Here is an 18015-nt window from a genome sequence, read left to right as displayed (position 1 = left end):
GCACGGTAAAAAATGTTTCAAGATTAAATTGACGTTATCAGGAAAGAGGATATAAAAGCGTGAGAAGTTGAATAAAAAACGGAAAAGAAGTCCAGAGAGGAAAATAACGAACGAAAAACGTTCCAAAGTTAGTAACGTGTTGCTGCGTGCAGCATAAGAAAAATACAAAATTGCTGTGGAGAAGACTCGGCTGAAAATATCAGGAAGCACGAAACGATAATAGTAATTAACATAACCAAAATAAGAAAAGAAAAAAAAATATTTTAAAAAGAAATTTTTAATGTACAATGATATTAATTGTATCGAAAGAATTTTAATTATATTGACACGACTATTCAACTATACCTGAACTGTACAATTTCATATCTACACAATACATAAGAATTAAACTTCTTGTTACAATAAACAACATCACATCAACATGGCGGACAAAATGAAAATGTTCAAAACTTTCTTTCCAATAAGAATAAAAATTCGAGAAGTAAAAAAATTTCCAGAGAAATTTAACGATGGATTTCCCCTCGGTCCTCGGTTGGTCCGGATTGCCTGCGAAGGTACATGCAAAATTTATTCATACCTGAAGAGTGAAACTAAGGAAATCAACGAAGGAAAGAAAGTTCAGCGGAAACCGATGGAAGGAATTGAAGAAGATATCCAATGGAGCGGGGAAACAAGAGGAAAATGAAGCTACTGTAGCAGAGAAAGATGACGTTCTATGGTGTGGAGAAGGGAAAAACTCCGAAAAACTGGAGCCAGGGAGCGTTGGTTGGGTGACACGTGACCGGAATATTTGCCCGTGTTTCTGCTTCCAATAATGGCCGTTGCTCGTTCAACTGGCGCTATACACGGCCTCGATGTTCACACGTGTCATGAAGCCGAATCAAAGCGTGTTGCAATGGAAACTGTAAACTGAACCGAACGAAGGCCACCGATAATGGAGACGTTCGATTCTTCTGCATCGGTGGTGATTACGGGGATATCTTTTACAAGCGATTCCCTTCGAATGAACGTGTCGTGAAAATTGCAACCAGGTGCATCGCGTGTCTATCGATTGTGAACAGCGTGGTAGACGTGTATGGTAAAGTTTTAACGGTGATGGAATTTTTGTTAATCTTCTACGTTGTTTATCTCGGTTCTAGTTTGAAATTGCAATGTGTAGAAATAGAACAAAAGATTACTTTTTAGAGGATAGAATAATATTTTTAAAAAAATACGTATTAATTATAGACATTATAAATTATTATAATGTCTAGAAAAATAATATATTTATCAAAATTATAATATATATATCTTGTTTGTTAGGTATATGTAGGTTATCAGTTATCAGTTTTAATTTCAACTTTTCAGTTGATTAAGAAACTTTACAATGTTATAATCGTCCCAAGTTATTTCATGGAAAACATGTAACTATGTCATGAACGTTTAACTAAATCAAGAAAGTAAGGAAACTATATTTTCCCTTAGCTAAGTCGAAAATTTTACAATGTAGATATTCAGAGAATAGGATTTCTTAAGGAAAAAGGAACAAAGAACACTTTTTTTCTTTTTTTTTTGAAAATGTGAAATAGAGAATGAAACTATAAAATTGGATAAATTCTTTTTATCCTTGCAAACGATCTTTGGACTAGTTTTTAACTGAATATAAAATTTTGTATCAGCTTGTAAAAATTTTCTGCGAATTCTACACTTCGGTTAAAAATGAAAATAATGATGTTCAAGGTGCCCCGTGCTCGGGATAATCAAATATTCGCGCGCGTATCTTCTGAACAGGAAATAAAATTTATTTTCGAGATGCGCAAAAAATCCGTTTCCCCGAGACTAAAAAGAAGAGGGTAAATTAGATTGTAAAAATCCGAGCTAAAATTCTTGCTCTACCTTTTATTCCTTGCTTTTTATGCCTTTATTTTCGAGTAATAATTTTTTTACCGAATGCTTTTTATCTTTCTAACACTCGTGCATGTACAGTCGCTTGGGAATCTGTGATAATTTCATTTTCTTCTGTATTATTGGTTTTGTACTTTTTACGAACCGGTTTAGATATTTTTTTAAAAAATATATCGAAATAATAAATATTTATATAATATCTTTTTTATTTGAAATTATGCCTATATTTATCCATTAATTAAAATAATTGGATTGATGATTTAAAGATCGCAAAAAAGCGGCAAATCGTATATTTCGAAGAACAATTGTACAATCATAAATTTAATTCTCTCAATTTTTCGAGGAAACAATAATTGTTGTACGGATGCACGATTCACATTTATATAACAGTTGATTTTACTGAATGGTCGAGTAAGCCAATGAAAAGCAGCGAAATATGAAATTTATCTTGCATCGTGTCTCCTTATATATACTATAATTTCATTTTATATCGCCATTGTACCCTAGTTTTTGCAGGACGCAAGATTAATCGCTCTTTAAATCAGTTTTCTCGATGTAGAATAATTAAAATATAGCGTATTTATAATAAGGTAATAAGTAATAAGTAAATAAAATGCAATTTCAATGACATAATTTGCATCGTATAATTTTAAATTAATATAAAAAAGCATTCAGATTATATATAATATTATCAATATTTCAAGTTCCACACAATATCGTACGTTAAAACAATCAATATATATCGTTAATATAATATTGTCAATATATTGTCAATATTATTGAACATTTACTAGAATATTCAAAATGAAATATGATATAAAATATTGAAATATTGACAATATATTATTGTTTTGGTCATCTGAATGCTCCATAATAAAGTTTTATTTTTTTCTCTTACAAAAAAAAAAAAATTGTTAAAAGGAATATAGACATATCGTACGAGAAAATAGTTGGTTCCTTTTTAATTTCATAGATACAATTTAGATTCAAAAAACACAAGAGTTTCAAACGTTGATTGGTACAAAAGAGAGAAAACCATTTTTTATGAATGAAAAGAAAAATATCATTGTTCTTACTTTTACAATTCATATTTCAAGTTTCTAAAGATATTATTTATTTCTTAAATTCGTTTTAAAAAACTCGAAACTAACTATCTAAATAGGCGTAATAAATACACAGCAATCTATCGTATATATTTTATCAAATTATACACATAGTTTACTCATTGATAATTATAAATAATTTTCATTAATATCATCATTTCATCTCGAATTTCTCTAAGTAGTTTTTCACTCCGATATAAAACTACCCAATTACTTGAACCATCATCCCTTAATTATCTTTAAGAAATCAATCAGAAATACTATTATAATTCTTTTGCACATACGAATCAATTCGTTCCCGAATTCTTATTTTCCATCGCGGCACGGAAATCGTAACCCGTATTTTACACCGATGACAACGCGGGGATATCGATTTCGCGTTTCATAAAGACGGCTCGTCTGAGCGATTGTAGCGTGGCGGAAACTTAACAGAAACGGATGAAAGAGCACGAACCAAGGTAGAAGGGCGTAGTGGCGGGGTTGAAGTGTATAGAATGACACGATGAGTGATATAAAAAGGAGAGGGAAAAGATTGAAGGGAGCAAGGGTCGCGCGTATGGAACGGGGTAAATAGCTACACGGGAGGCTAGAAAGGGTGGAGAAGGAAAGAAGAGGGGCGGTTTATATAGACAGAATGATGTATTGACTTGTAACTACGCGAGAGTGTCCGCGAGGGGCTAGTTATGTAATATTTATGGGTATCAGTGGATGTATTATTCCATGCACGATTCTTTTTTTTTTTTTTTTTTTTGTATTAAGAGTATGGGAATGGAGTCGGATAAAGATATACTGATATATTCGAATCTGAATATTTTTTATTATTCATCGAGATTTTTGCAATATTTATGATATATGTAAATATATTTTTGATTTTGTTTGGATTATGGAGAGGTAAAATTTGAAAGGATAGAACTTATAGATGATAATATCTTATATTGAGGATTTTATTAAATATTTGAATAATGTTATATTATTGTTCGAGAGATATTGTTTTCAATATCTTTTTCTTTTTTGAATAGTAGAGAGAATTAATGGAAAAAAATTTTTACAATTACTCTCAAAGAAATTGAAATTTTGTAATTCTTCGTTCAGAGATGTTAAAAGTTATTGAAAGAAAATAAAGTACAGCTGTATCGTAATTATAAAAGCAAGGAATGAAATTTTATATATATTATTTATTTATTAAAGGAGGAAAAGTATTGAAATAATAAAGAAAAGATGAAAATAGGATAAACGCGTAAATACGAAAAATACACTCGAATGGAGAAAAGGCAAACTGAGAAACGTAAACAAAGGATGGACAAAATAGAGCCATAGAATTGTATAGATACCATAGCAGATAAAATACAGAATACAGAAAACACAAAAACCACACGGTTATAGTTGAAACGTGGAAAAAGGAAAGACAAATAATACAAAAAGACAACGCGAAATCCCAAATAAAAACACCATTCTGTATCTTTTAACTGAGAAAGAATCGAATTTGCTCATAGAAATAAAAAAATACGAAATAAGAACCGGAGAAAAAAGAATCTCAAACTATAGAATCGCGAATAAAAAAACAACAAATTCTAAAGATTTAAAAAAATTCATCTAACTGCGAAACAAGTAAAACGATGATTAAATTAGAAGCGACAAATAAACTTCAAGAGAAAAGAAAAGTTATGAAATTTATAATAATGTAGATAATCGTCCAATTTCTACAAATACAGAAAAAAAACGATACCACAACTCGCATAAAAAATATTTTATTTGAAAAATAATAATATCTCACGTATCCAAAGCTAGAAAATTGTCTAGAAAATTATTATTTTTAATCATTTCGATGAAAATGAGCCAAACCAAGCGAACAGAAAATAGAGGAAAACAAGTGAAAGGGCGACGAATCGAAAAACCAGAGAATCAGACGACAGAGCGGAATCATAAGAAGGCGTAAGGGAAGAGAAAAGTGTCGAGCTAATTAGCACCCCCACGAATCTCTCATGAGCTGACGGATCAAGTGTACTTTCTCAGCGAAAGTAGTTCTACTCTCGACGTGTCCAACGGGGATCGTGTGGTTTCCACTTCCTCTGGTGCTCTCCCATACTCTGTCACGTCCGCTTTCAAACCTTATCATCTCGGTTTTTTTATATAAAAAAAAGAGAGGGAGAGAGACCCATCCAAACTCTTGACCAAGCTTTCCACTTTACTTCCCTCCCCTCTTCTTTGAACGGTAAATGATCCGTTAAGAGAAAATTTTTTCGGTCTTTCTCCGAATTTCGTGAGAACGAGTGGTGGAGATGAGTTTCCAAGGCTTATCGTTCAAGCTCATCAAGCTTCTCGCGACTATGGTTACAGGTTATAGCGATCTATTGACCACGAACCTATCGACGAATATTGCGGCCTCGTCGCTCGAGATTACTTTTACGATTATGGGGGTTTGAGCGGTGAACCTGGTGAATAGTCCATTACAAATGATTAAGCTTGGAATTTGCCGCTAGATTGGTGGGTATATCCGAAGGTGGAGGGATATAATAGTTTTGTATCGAAGGATTTCGTGCCTCGCCGAGTTGCGTAAAACTTCGAAGGGACGAATTTCATTTTGCGAAACTTATACGATTTTATTGATCGCGTCGAGCGAAAAGAAATTGATTATCGAGGCGTTAAAAAGTGGAGGGAAGTTAGTTGGATTAATTGGAGCGGTGTTGAAGAAAGTTGAAAGAAGGATCGAATATAATTCTTCCATCGAAGTATTCTTATTATTATTATTTATGTTCAAGTGTTGAAGAGGTAAGAATATTAAACTTAATTGTAATTAAAAATGCGTTTAAATTCGAACCACGTGCAATTTCGAATTTCCAAATTTCGGACGGATTTTTCATCTCGTTATTTTTGGAACAATTAATTTCTGCAAACGGTTTTATACTTGTATATTATCGCGAACGAATCGATTTCCGGACAAAACGAAACGCGCGAGGAACAAATCAATTCAAGCGAATTTTGGCATTGGCACGCGCGTATATAATGCAAGAATTCCCGAACTAACAAATAATCGTTTCTATTGTTTCGTTGTTCGAGCATATTCGTACTTTTGTTTCCCCTCGCATAAAAGCATCCCAATTTTAACGGCTAATTTTCAATAGCGTGATCGAACAACATCTTTTAATTCGACCTCTTTTGACAAGTTTAATTACGAATAAAAAATATATCAGAGCTTAAATTTACGACCTGCATCACTTATATATACACACTTATATATGCACATTAATAATTATACTTTTTTGTTGAATAGGTTCAGTTCAATCAGTGGATTTCTTCTTTCGTGCAGTAATGTAACACTTTCGAAAGTGAAAAAATAAAATATGTAACACGTCACAGATTGAAGTACTCAAAAACTAAAAGTTCTAATTTTAGGAATCGATAAAGGTAAACTAATCGTAAGCAGTTGTTCCAGTGCTAAAAATATGTTCAATAATTATCTTTGATAATTTTCAGGATATGATTAATCGATACTAAAGATAAAATTCAGAATTGATGGAAACAGAGGATGACGATTTCCAGGCCGCTAATCGTATTTTTATACCGATTGTACGCGTAGAATAGGAATTTCTCCATGCTTAATTTTCTCAGAAATCGAGGGTTAATTCTAACAAACGAGATAAAATTTTCGCGATGCTCCTTTTCAAAGTATATTGACCATGAAAGAGAAACGTTAAAGGTGCTCTTAGGTTTTTAATTACCGTTTCCCAACCCCGGTGTTCCTTTCTTAAGATTCTTTAAATTACCTTGATCCTTGTTGCATTTCTTTAATTATCCTTGCCTTCTTTCGTGAAACGAAGAAGAACTCTTTGTCGTAACAACCAGGATGAAACGATCCGCATGTTTTTCTTCCAAACTATTCCCCCCTTTTTCGCGAAAGATTTTAAGATTTTTCACAACTTTGCGCGCTTTTATCGAAGTTGTTTCACCTTTCTTCTTCTTCTTCTTCTTCTTCTTCTTCTTCTTCTTCTTCTTCTTCTTCTTCTTTTTATTTCTCGCGACTTCTCTTTATTGCTTCTTTTTAAGTTACACGAGTAAGTACTTAGCCTCTTTGGAACACGAGAATGTTAATCGTTCGATAAACTTCGGAGAAATTATACGGCTTTTACTTAAAATGTATCCGTATCACTTTCGAATTATTTCGATCTTGCGATTCTTTCCTTGTCTTTTGAGTTTTTAAACACTGACGATAGCTAAAGTAGCTACACAAATATTCGATCTTATTCAAGAGTTTCTGAAGATTAACGTATAACTCTAGATACAATCTCTTGTCTCGTTTCTAATGATTAAGTGTAAATTTAATTTCCACATACTATGATACATACTATGTTGTTGGACATTTTCATTATGTATTATCAATAGGAGCAGTATTTGCAATTATCTCAAGATTTATTCATTGATATCCTTTAATTACTGGATTATTAATAAATAATAAATGATTAAAAATTCAATTTATTATAATATTTATTGGAGTAAATTTAACTTTTTTTCCTCAACATTTTTTAGGATTAATATCAATACCTCGACGATATTCAGACTATCCTGACTCATATGATGTTTTCATTTTTTTTTCCCAATTTTAATTGGATTTTAAACTTCAAAAAGAATAGGATGAAAAAATTCATTAAATCATTTCAAATGAAAATACAATTTGAATTCTTCTCGATGATATCTCGATGATATTTTGATATCGTTTTTCTCACATTTCCATCATTTCACACCTTTAACATTTATAATATAATTTTCACGGTGGTTCGCCCGGTAACTGTCATGGAATTCAAAGTTTCCACCCTGGTAATTTTACTTTATCATCCCTAAGGAAGCTTCGCAGCCTGATACACCCATCAACAGTTTCTCCTCCTTTCTTCGCTTCTTACTCCCCTTCCTGGAAGTCTTTGCACTCGGTTATACCGCCTCGAAACAACCCCCTACAAACCCCGTAATTTTCGCGAACAGGTGTCGGCCGCATTAGGGAATCACAATGCCGGGGTTACGAACCGTTAAATTGACGGTTTATTTTACCAAATAAAGGGCTCCGTTCCACCCTGATTTCGGAGTCGTATTTCTCTGACTGGCGCGCAACCGCGATTTATGGCCTCTTTAACATTCGACGAGATTCTCTCCCCTTTTCGCGATTTTCACATTTCGTTTCCCTCCCATCCGATAGTTTGATATATCTTTCGAAAAATGTGAAAAAAATATAGAATTTATTATTATGTTGGAAGACAAATATAGCAAGAGAGAGAAATTTATTTCTAATAAAATGTATTCACATTTTTGGAACTTTTAAATGGAAGATTCTAAAGTTGAAGGGATATATGGTTTAATTTTAAAAAAGGAAATAATATAAGATTCGATAGAAATTCTAAAACTATTAAGGTTTCCAACAATCAACTTATCCTTTCTCCATTCCAGCAAGAAATTTTACGAAACACAGTAAACTCTTAAATTTATATTTATCAGATACAAAAGTTCGATCTATCTTATTTTATCTTGAAATAGTTTTAAAAAAAGGAAAAGAAGAACGAGAAGAAAAAGTTTCTAAATATATTTAGTTTTTCACAATCGTAGAATCTTTTTTTAAAAAGAAATTACTATTATAATCATCACATCTTATTATATACAATCTACTAGTAAATATTAGCTGGGAAAAATTTACAAAATGAATTATTTATATCATAGAAGAACGATATAAGAATTTCTACTCGCACACATTATTTTCCTAACTACTAACAAACTAGCTACTCGTAAAAGAACAAGAACTCGAGTACTAATTGCAGCTTTTCATTGGCATCATTACCACGGCACTCGATCGTCATTCACGCGTTCCCTCGTCTGCAGGAACACTTTGAGCTTCGTCAGATCAGCTATTTAAAATCCAGCCACTCGATCTCGATAAACGGCCCCTGCCCAACGGGCGTAATTAGAGCGGATCGTTCGAGTTTATTATGCTCCTTTGAGGATCGTAACGAGCACCCTGAAGCTAACCCTGAAGAACACCTTCTACCACGATCTGTCTTCGTTTCAGACGTTTCTTCGATTCCTTAATATGCCATCCACTTCCGTTCTTGCTCGAAACCGTATTTATTTCACTCATATAATTAATGGCACGTATAATTAATGGTGTGGCAAGAGAGTTCCTGATTTTAAGAAAGGTATTTAATAATAATTTTCATTAATTATTTATTAATTATTAAACATACATTGACTATTTATGTTTTCCTTGTTTCGATTATAGTATACGTGCATTTTGATATTCTTTATTTTTGGATGATTTTGTCAAGTATTTTGTCAAAAATTTGTTTTAAATAAATTCGAGACGTTGGATAACTGGATTTATATCAAGAGAATTGTCTGATCATGAAAAAAAATAATAAAATATATATCGTGATATATAAATTATTAATACGAATATGAGTCTCAATTTTTTAGCAAGGATTTCGAAAGAAGATAAGTTATATCGTGTCGTAATAAATTATATATAAATGAAAATTTGAATAAAATTACATCGAGGAAAATATTTCTTCGTATACTGAAGATAAAGAGAAGCTTGTTAAAAAGGAGAAAATAAATTTTACGTGAAAATTTATATTGTGGCAGAAAGATATATAGTGAGTGAAAATAAATAAAAGCATATCAACGTGTAAATATTTCTTTAGATATTGAAGATGAGAATTATACTTGAAATGATAAAGTTCAATATTTAACTGTCATTAGAGAAGAAGTAGAGTTTAAAAAAAAAAAAGAAAAATGGAAAAAACATTTCTGTGAATTTGATACAATATATAAATATTTTTGTTTGAATTAAATTTGAATGATGATACACAAAGTTATGCAAATTTATAAATTTTTATAATCTTCAAAATTTATAAAAGATGCAAATTTTATTATATTATGCATTAATATGTTAAATAACAATATAAATAAAGAGATACGTTAAAAAGAAAGAAATAAAATTGTTCACAAGGGAAGTGATAATGAATTCAAAAAACTTTTATTCCATCGAATAATAATTTTGAACAAAGGCTTTGAAGAAGAAGGAAAAAGATTAAAATTTAAATTTTAATAAATCCGGGGAAAAACAATTATGAAGCAATTCATGGAATTGGTGAAACATAAATATTGCATGAATTTTATACGAGGAATGGATGTAAACCAAAAAAACATTTAAAACACGAAAGTTGTAAAATATTTTCGAAGGAAGAAGGAAGGAATATAAATGAACAAATTCCTATAAAAGAATTCTCTAATAATTAAAAATTTACATATATTTTATCAAAATTTATAATATTCGGGTTACGTATAAAATTAATTTTATTATTGACGAATAATTTTGATGAAAGGATTAATAACGAAAGAATATTCGATAAAATTTTAATAAAATTCGATATTTTAATATCAATAATCTCATATTATTATGATAAAATTAAAATTAAAATAATTTCCACTTGCCTTTGAATGACATTTAATTAAAAATTTTTTTAAAAAATCCATACATGGATATATGTATTATTTATTATTAAAAATTACAAAGCAGATGTAATTAAATATGACATAAAATGTCATATTTATATTTTACATCCCATTTACTCTATTCTTTACAAATTGTAAGATCTATTATAATTAAGTATACAAGCTTAAAGTGATCCTTAAATCCTTTTAATTAAAAGCTTGATATTAAGAGCTTTAAATTAACTTCATATTATTTATTTATCAAAATTCTATAAATCCTGATTCAAATTTTGCAACTCTTCAAGTAATACCTTCTCCCAAAAAACAATCTGCCAATATTGCAAAAAATATAGAAGAAAAATTTTATCGAATATTTTAAATTTTATTTATATTTTATTTTAATGCCGTGGTTTATTCATTTTATTATCTTTACTCAACATTTTGAAGATAAAGAGGCATTTGTGAACAGTATCACAATTTAATCATTAATTTCTTATTTATAATTAAAATTTACATTCCCCATACGTATAATATTCCCATCAAGAAACCAACTTCTTCTACAATGTAATAACTATAATGAATATTCCACGATAACTTTGATCCTCCGTACTTTTAAATCCTCATTATAAATAGTTAACACCGCCCTTCTTCCTCTTAAACCCTCTCCTCAACCGAAACTTCCCACCAAAAATTTGAATAATGTATCCCGTCCCGTTTTATAAATCGTTTCTCAAGTTTCAACTCGGCTTCGAGTGCGATCCCTCCCACGAGAATTTATCTCCTCGAAATCGTCAATTCTCGCATGCGCGCGCGCGCACACACATACACACACAGATTTGTCGTTCGTCAATTTCACGCGACCTCGTCAATTTCTCCGTGTGTGATCGTCACAGACAGAAGATGAGACGAAACAAAAATCGTGTATTGTAATTCTTTCCAACGATTGTTGTTTCCTTCCGGCTGTTCCGACTTCTGATTGATACCCATGGAAACTTTGAAGCTTCCTGTTGCTTCAACTTTGCAACAGGGTTCAACTTGATAAAGGAAAGGATAGAGAGGGGCAAGTTTGGCCTCGATACCGGAAAGAATACCGGAAACTTGCTCCCCCTCTGGCAGGGGACGAAAGAAGAAGGGTGTAATTTACCCCGGCGAGAGAAACTGTGAAAGAACGTGGCGCGTGGTTTGATCATAATAATTCCAATTACTTGTGGCGGGGAAACAGGTGGCGCGAGTTGGTGAAACGAGGGAGCTAGGAACGAACTTTCCACTTCAATTCGCCGAATTTTCTTCTACCTATCCTTTTAAAAACTCTCTTTTCGCTGAAATTTAAGATGATTTAGGTTAGGATTTTCCTTTGTTGGTTATTCTCCTTTTTTTTTTTATATGTAGATTGTGGAAGTTTACGTATTTATGGAAATTTTAAATGCATAAAAGTAAAATGATAGGAGGAAAAGGAATGATATGCAGAGAAATCTAAAATGTGGAAAGCGAAATATATTTTATGATACTCGAAGGATAAAATATACAGATATGTCTCTGAATTTCTATTTATAAAAATTTAAATTTGCATCCACGTGGTTTATTTATAAGATTATTTAGTTGTACATATTTAGAAATTTATTTTTGTTGTAATTGAAGATAGTTTAGGTTAATTCGAAAAAATTTTGATACGTAGAATCTCGTTTAGAATAATATTCCATTATTTATCGTTTCTTCATTAGGATTATAAATTTTGTCGAGACGCAGTATTTTTATAACTTTTATTCAAAGTTTAAATTGGTTTATTAAATTTCGAAGAAGTAACATTTGCCTTGGGAAAGAATTTTCTTCTTTATTTATCCTTTTTTATTTATATCTGAGGAAAAAATTGTTCGTCGCAAAATGTTTCCTTAATATAGCTAGACAAGCGTCCCTGTAGTTTCATACCATGCAGTACGCATATATGGAGCTCCATATGAAATGCAGTTCTGGAAAATGAGAAATTCCAGGACAAGGAAAACGAAAAGAGTATGGTGCGAGTTTTTCCCATAAACGATTTCATCGATTTTTAATCAATCGTCGAGGAAATATCTTGATACATGATTATTCATATTAAAAATCATTTTCATTTATTTATCTATTGTTATTCTTCTAGTTACAATTACTTGTAATAATAAAAATAAAATAGTTTCACTAGCATTGATCCTACAAAAGTGCACACGAATATATTATAACATCTTGCATATGGATTTTATTTTTTTTTTTTTCTTATTCAAATAAAAATTTAAAAATATTCCATAAAACAAGATGTTATAAGAACAATAGAAAGATTAAACATCAGATCGAAGCACACCTCGACGATTTCCTTTCCGCATCAGAATGATTCCAATTATTGAGAGAATATTTATTCCATCCGAGTGAAACACACATGGCGCAAAAGGACAGAAGCGGTTTAATTTCGTAAAGATATCTCAGCCGTTTGCGGTTTCTTGTTTCGTGGTGAAAGGGATAGGAATTTCGTTGACGATATTTAAATGCTAAGCAGCCCTGCGAACTATCGTTTCATCGATTTCTAGATTTTCGACGAGAACAGTATAACTGGAGAATATATTTAAAGATATCTGGCCCTTCTTTTCTTCCACCATCGTTCTTTCTCCGTGTCGTCTTATCTGTTGAACTAGCTTTGAAATTCCAATTTGGGGAAATGGGTGAAAAGAGTTCTCGTTTTCGTATAAAACTCGTATTCTCATAATTTTATAAAGACACACATGTAACTGATATACAGGGTGTAGAATAAAATCAGGACAAAAATTATATTACGTGTTAACTATGTGAAGAGGAAAAAAATTATGATTAAAGGTAGTTTATTAAAAAGTTATAAGTTTAGAAATTTTTTATTATGTATTTTCATTTTAAAATTTTTATTTTGGCAAATAAATTAGAAATATTCGAAAAGAATGTAGATTTTCATTCGTCACATTTTTTCCAATATTCCTATTGTAGAAATAGTAGTAAATGTATTTTGGATACATTCCCAAAATCTTCGTTTTCCGTTCTATTTTCTGTGACCCCATAAATGAAAACCCAGAAAAGTTAATCTGACTTAGATTGGCCACTTGATTAATTTATTATGATTGATTCTTTGAGGGAATTTTGTGAGGGATTCCCCTATATTTGGACGTTCTGTATTTATTTTTTTGTTAATATACCAATAGTTTTGTGAAAAAAATTAAAATAAAATGTTAATTTTATAATTAATGAGGTTTATTATTGAGATTAAAATATTTTTTAATTGATTTTTCGTTTAAAAGATTAAAGGTTATTATAAAATATACATTATACAGAATATTGTACATTTGAATATCAAAAATTTTAAAAATTAGAATTATGCCAAAAATCTGGCAAACATTTGAAAATGTAATTTTACATTTTCGAAAATTATTTTTTTTATTTTTCCATTGTTACGAAATCGTGTACGTGACATCCAATTTTCTGCATCAATGAAAGCAACTAAATAAGCTGTAAAGGATCGATATTTTTATAACAGGAATTCGTTTAGCAATGGATCCAGAAATTGTCTTTATAACTACATATTACTACAAAAGATATTACATTATATTACATTATCTAGCTAATAGAAGAATATGTTGTAAAAATTAAAAAAGTTATTACTTTTAAAAATAATTTTATATTTTTAAATTTGAAGCCAAAGAGATATCTATAAATTGAATCTTAATCGAAACGTCATTATTCGTTATTATTTTACAAAATATTGTAATTTGTCGATATTGATAAAATAACGAATATATTTTAACCTGCGTGTAATATAAATGTCTTTATAATTTTAATAAAATTCTCGCTCATAGAAAATATCTCGCGAGAGAAAGACAATTTCGCTGCTTCGTTGTTAACGTAAATCAAATTAAATGCAACCTTCAGCATGAAACTTAATTACATGTCGTCAAAGCATTTCGTGTAAATAACTATACCATGGAAAGTAATAAGAAAACATAATAAATTTATTGTACGATTAAATAATGAAGTGACCAAAAAAAAAAAATAAAATAAAATTAAAAACAGGTAATGCATATATAAAATCTTGTTTCACAAATTCGAAAAATAAATTTCGATTTAGAAGTTTCATATCGTAGTAAAAACATGTGATCACGTTTTTTTTAATATTAGTAATAATTTTTTAATATTAGTTCTTCCAACATCAGGCCTATGAAAATACAAAGAAAATCGTGAAAAGGATGGTGGAAAAATACTGGCAACCCACTTTATTCCTATTATTACTTTTCGATATATCCTTTAAGGGAAAAGGGTTTGTATGGCCACTTGAGAACTTTTCATGAGATCTTTCCATGAGATCTTTCCTCGAAACAATACACTAGAAGATATAAGTTCTTGAAATATTCGATGCAAGTAAAAGATACGAATAAAAATTTTCTTTTTATTACATAAATAATCGATTAATTAACAATCTTCAAATCGTACTTTTTTATAATTCATAAAATATCTTTTTCAATCGCCTCCATTTACATTCGCATTCACTTTCCACTTTAATGGTTCGTCTCATGTATATCCTATCTTAAAATTATAAATTATGAATATTCAATTTCAGTAAGAATTATTCCAGAAATTTCACCGTTCACATTAAAGATGCAAATGTTAAGTAAAACATATCTCTCGTTTATTTATTAATTTAATATTAATCAATTGTATATCGATATAACAATATAGATGGGTTGAATTTATATTATTTACATTAGTATTCTAAATTTTGTTATCGCCATTATGGATACACATAGATATAATTTTCAATATAGATTCCACTATAAATTTTTCTGCTGGAAATGTTCAATTCCATATTTGAAAACGTAACATAAGAAATTGATTTAGTTGTCGTAATTCTTATGACTCCGCAAAAAAGTATTAATCAAATCCGCGTTAAAAAGGAAACAAGAAATAAAATAAAATAAAAGGCGAATTTCGAAGGCGATAACTCGGCTAAAAAATCATTACCGATGCTGCATTCTTTCTATTTATAAATCAACCCACCACAACCAATAAAGCTCATAAAGAAAACTACATGGTCTCGCAGATATATTGCACCCAATTAATTTTGCTTATACTTTCAACGACATTTTATGCGACTCGAACAACGCATCGGGGCTAATTGTGCTCTTCGATTTTTCGCGTTTCCACTCGCGTATATCATTTGAAATTAAACATGGCTTTCTTTTTTTTTTACGCGCGCGCGCGCAAAGAGAAAGAAAAATAAAAATAGAAAGAGGGTAGTCTTTATCGTTTCCATTATAAACAAACTTTTCTCTCGACGCGCAATCCAACACGTAAATCGATTCTCTTTAAGCCGTGACTGATTCACTGGTAGAGTGCGATGGCCTAATGCCGCGTTCACATTGATGAAAACGAAACAAAATATATATAACAATATATGTAACAATTTTATCAAGAAACGAAACTTTTCTAAAATTTCACAACCGAAAGTATAATTATAAAACAATAATGGAATTAATTGTTAATCCCAGTATCTGAAAGATACCATCAAGTTACAAAATTGCAAATGTTTATGCAAAATCGAATCTTTGTGCAATTAAAAAAATTGTGGAACTTGAATAAGTAAGTAATTCTTCGAATATTATATTTTTATAAACATCCACAATCTAATCGTTATGAACAGTCCACAGAATCGAACAAGTAAAACAACTTGGTTCCATGTGAATGCGGCATAATATTTTCTTCTACACGAGTTGAGTGAACATAACCTCGAATTCGTACCAACGCCTTAACGTTTCAAATTTTTTTTACGAGTTTGGCGAACTCTCTCAACGTAACGATTCATTAATTGTTCACTCATATGCAATGTGAAGATCTACGATAATCATTTCTGATCAATGTGGATGCGGCATAATATGTTTTTACGCGCGCAATTCGATACGGTAACGTAATGCAGCATGGCCGCAATGTAGCAGAGGGCAATACGGCCGGTCGATTTCAGCATAATCTCGCTCGAGCCGTAACAATTTCGTGGAGGAGGAAAAAACGTAACGTTTATTGCGTTCCGTTTAGCGATCCAACCTATATATATAAAGATATATATATATATTTCGCAAGTGGGAAAACCGAAGATACGAGCGCCATGTACATCCACGGTTTGGAACACGATGAATAAATTGGCCGTGCGTTAGAAGTGGAATTTCTTGTTTGTGAAACGATGTAATCGTTTGGAAGGTACTCGTTTTCGAAGAGTTTCCATTGTTTCATTGTTTTTGAAGGAGGAATTTTTGCTAGATAGAGAATGGAAACTGAAACGTTACTTGGTCTTCTTCGAGGAAAATTTAAGGGGATGTTTCGTACGTATTTTCGATTTTGGTTTATTCGAATGGATATTAAATATAATTTTCGAAATACCATCAAATTTTTGAAGCTATGAAATTCTTTAATTTTCTTCGATTATATCCAATGGTTGGGAAGAGATAGAATAGGATAAAAATTGATTTTTGGTTTTACTTTATTATATTTGTTTATTGGAATGATGGTTAATGATTTTAGAAATTTAAGAAATTATAATTTTATAATAATAGAGAATTTTTGTTCTAGATATAGAGAAGGGATAATTCTTATTCTTTGACCGTCAATTTTCAATTCAATACTTGATACAAGTTAGAATAGAATAAAAATTTAATATTGTTCGAGTATCTTTTTAACTCTTTAATATAAAGAGAATTTAAAAAGAAGAAGCATCACTTTCAAATTATAATTCATTTTTAACGTTGAAATAATCCAGGTAATTCTTTCTTGAATATGAACACATTTATCTTCATACATTATAATCGTCACGAAAATTTGAGAGTAATTATATTCAGAAGCTCGTAGATTTTTAATTGAACTATCTCGTAGATAATAAAATGGTTCGCATTAACGAGCATTAAAGTAAATTTAAATTAAAAATAATTAAGGTAAGATAACTGATAAGATTTCCTCACGTTCACTCCATATTATTATAGAATTCATTTCGCGTATAAATCACGACGATAATGAAATAATTATTCGTGTTGTAAAAGCAAATGTTCTTTATACATCGAATGCACTCTGTGAAATTTCGCGATTCTCGCGTTTGAAATAATGGAATATGTTCGGATGCATAAAATGTGTGGGCGTGTGAAATGTATGATAAGAATATAATTAACAAAGGCATTCAATTATACAAAAGAGTTTGAGTAGAATTAATGTGTGAATAATAGTGGAAGCCTTTATTTGTACGATTTCCAAAGCTACGGGAAATAAATATCTTTCGTATATGAAATCCTTCTGCTATATATTTTATAAATCAAATATTTTCAAACATATTATATTTCCGTCTCTCGATATTCGAATTAAATCTGTTTGATTTAAAAGGCAAAGAGATTCTAAGAAATTAAATTTTTAAAATTTAAGAAAAGGATGTTAATACACGTTTATGAGATGACGCTAATAGAAGAAGACATCTCTCAAAATTCTTGAATAGAAGAATTGTATATTATATATATATATATATACTACTATATATTATATA

General features: G+C 30.4%; 1 protein-coding gene across 7 annotated transcripts in view; it reads left to right on the top strand.

The window, feature by feature from the left end:
* The window catches only part of LOC122714402 (zwei Ig domain protein zig-8-like), a 262470-nt gene that overhangs the window by 188910 nt on the left and 55545 nt on the right, over positions 1 to 18015 (top strand). The window lies entirely within an intron of this gene.

Source organism: Apis laboriosa, unplaced genomic scaffold (genome assembly GCF_014066325.1).
Source record: "Apis laboriosa isolate Shangri-la unplaced genomic scaffold, ASM1406632v1 scaffold2_cov157, whole genome shotgun sequence".
Classification (NCBI taxonomy): domain Eukaryota; kingdom Metazoa; phylum Arthropoda; class Insecta; order Hymenoptera; family Apidae; genus Apis; species Apis laboriosa.
The sequence above is the reverse complement of the archived record's forward strand: the minus strand, read 5'-3'. Positions and strand labels throughout refer to the sequence as shown.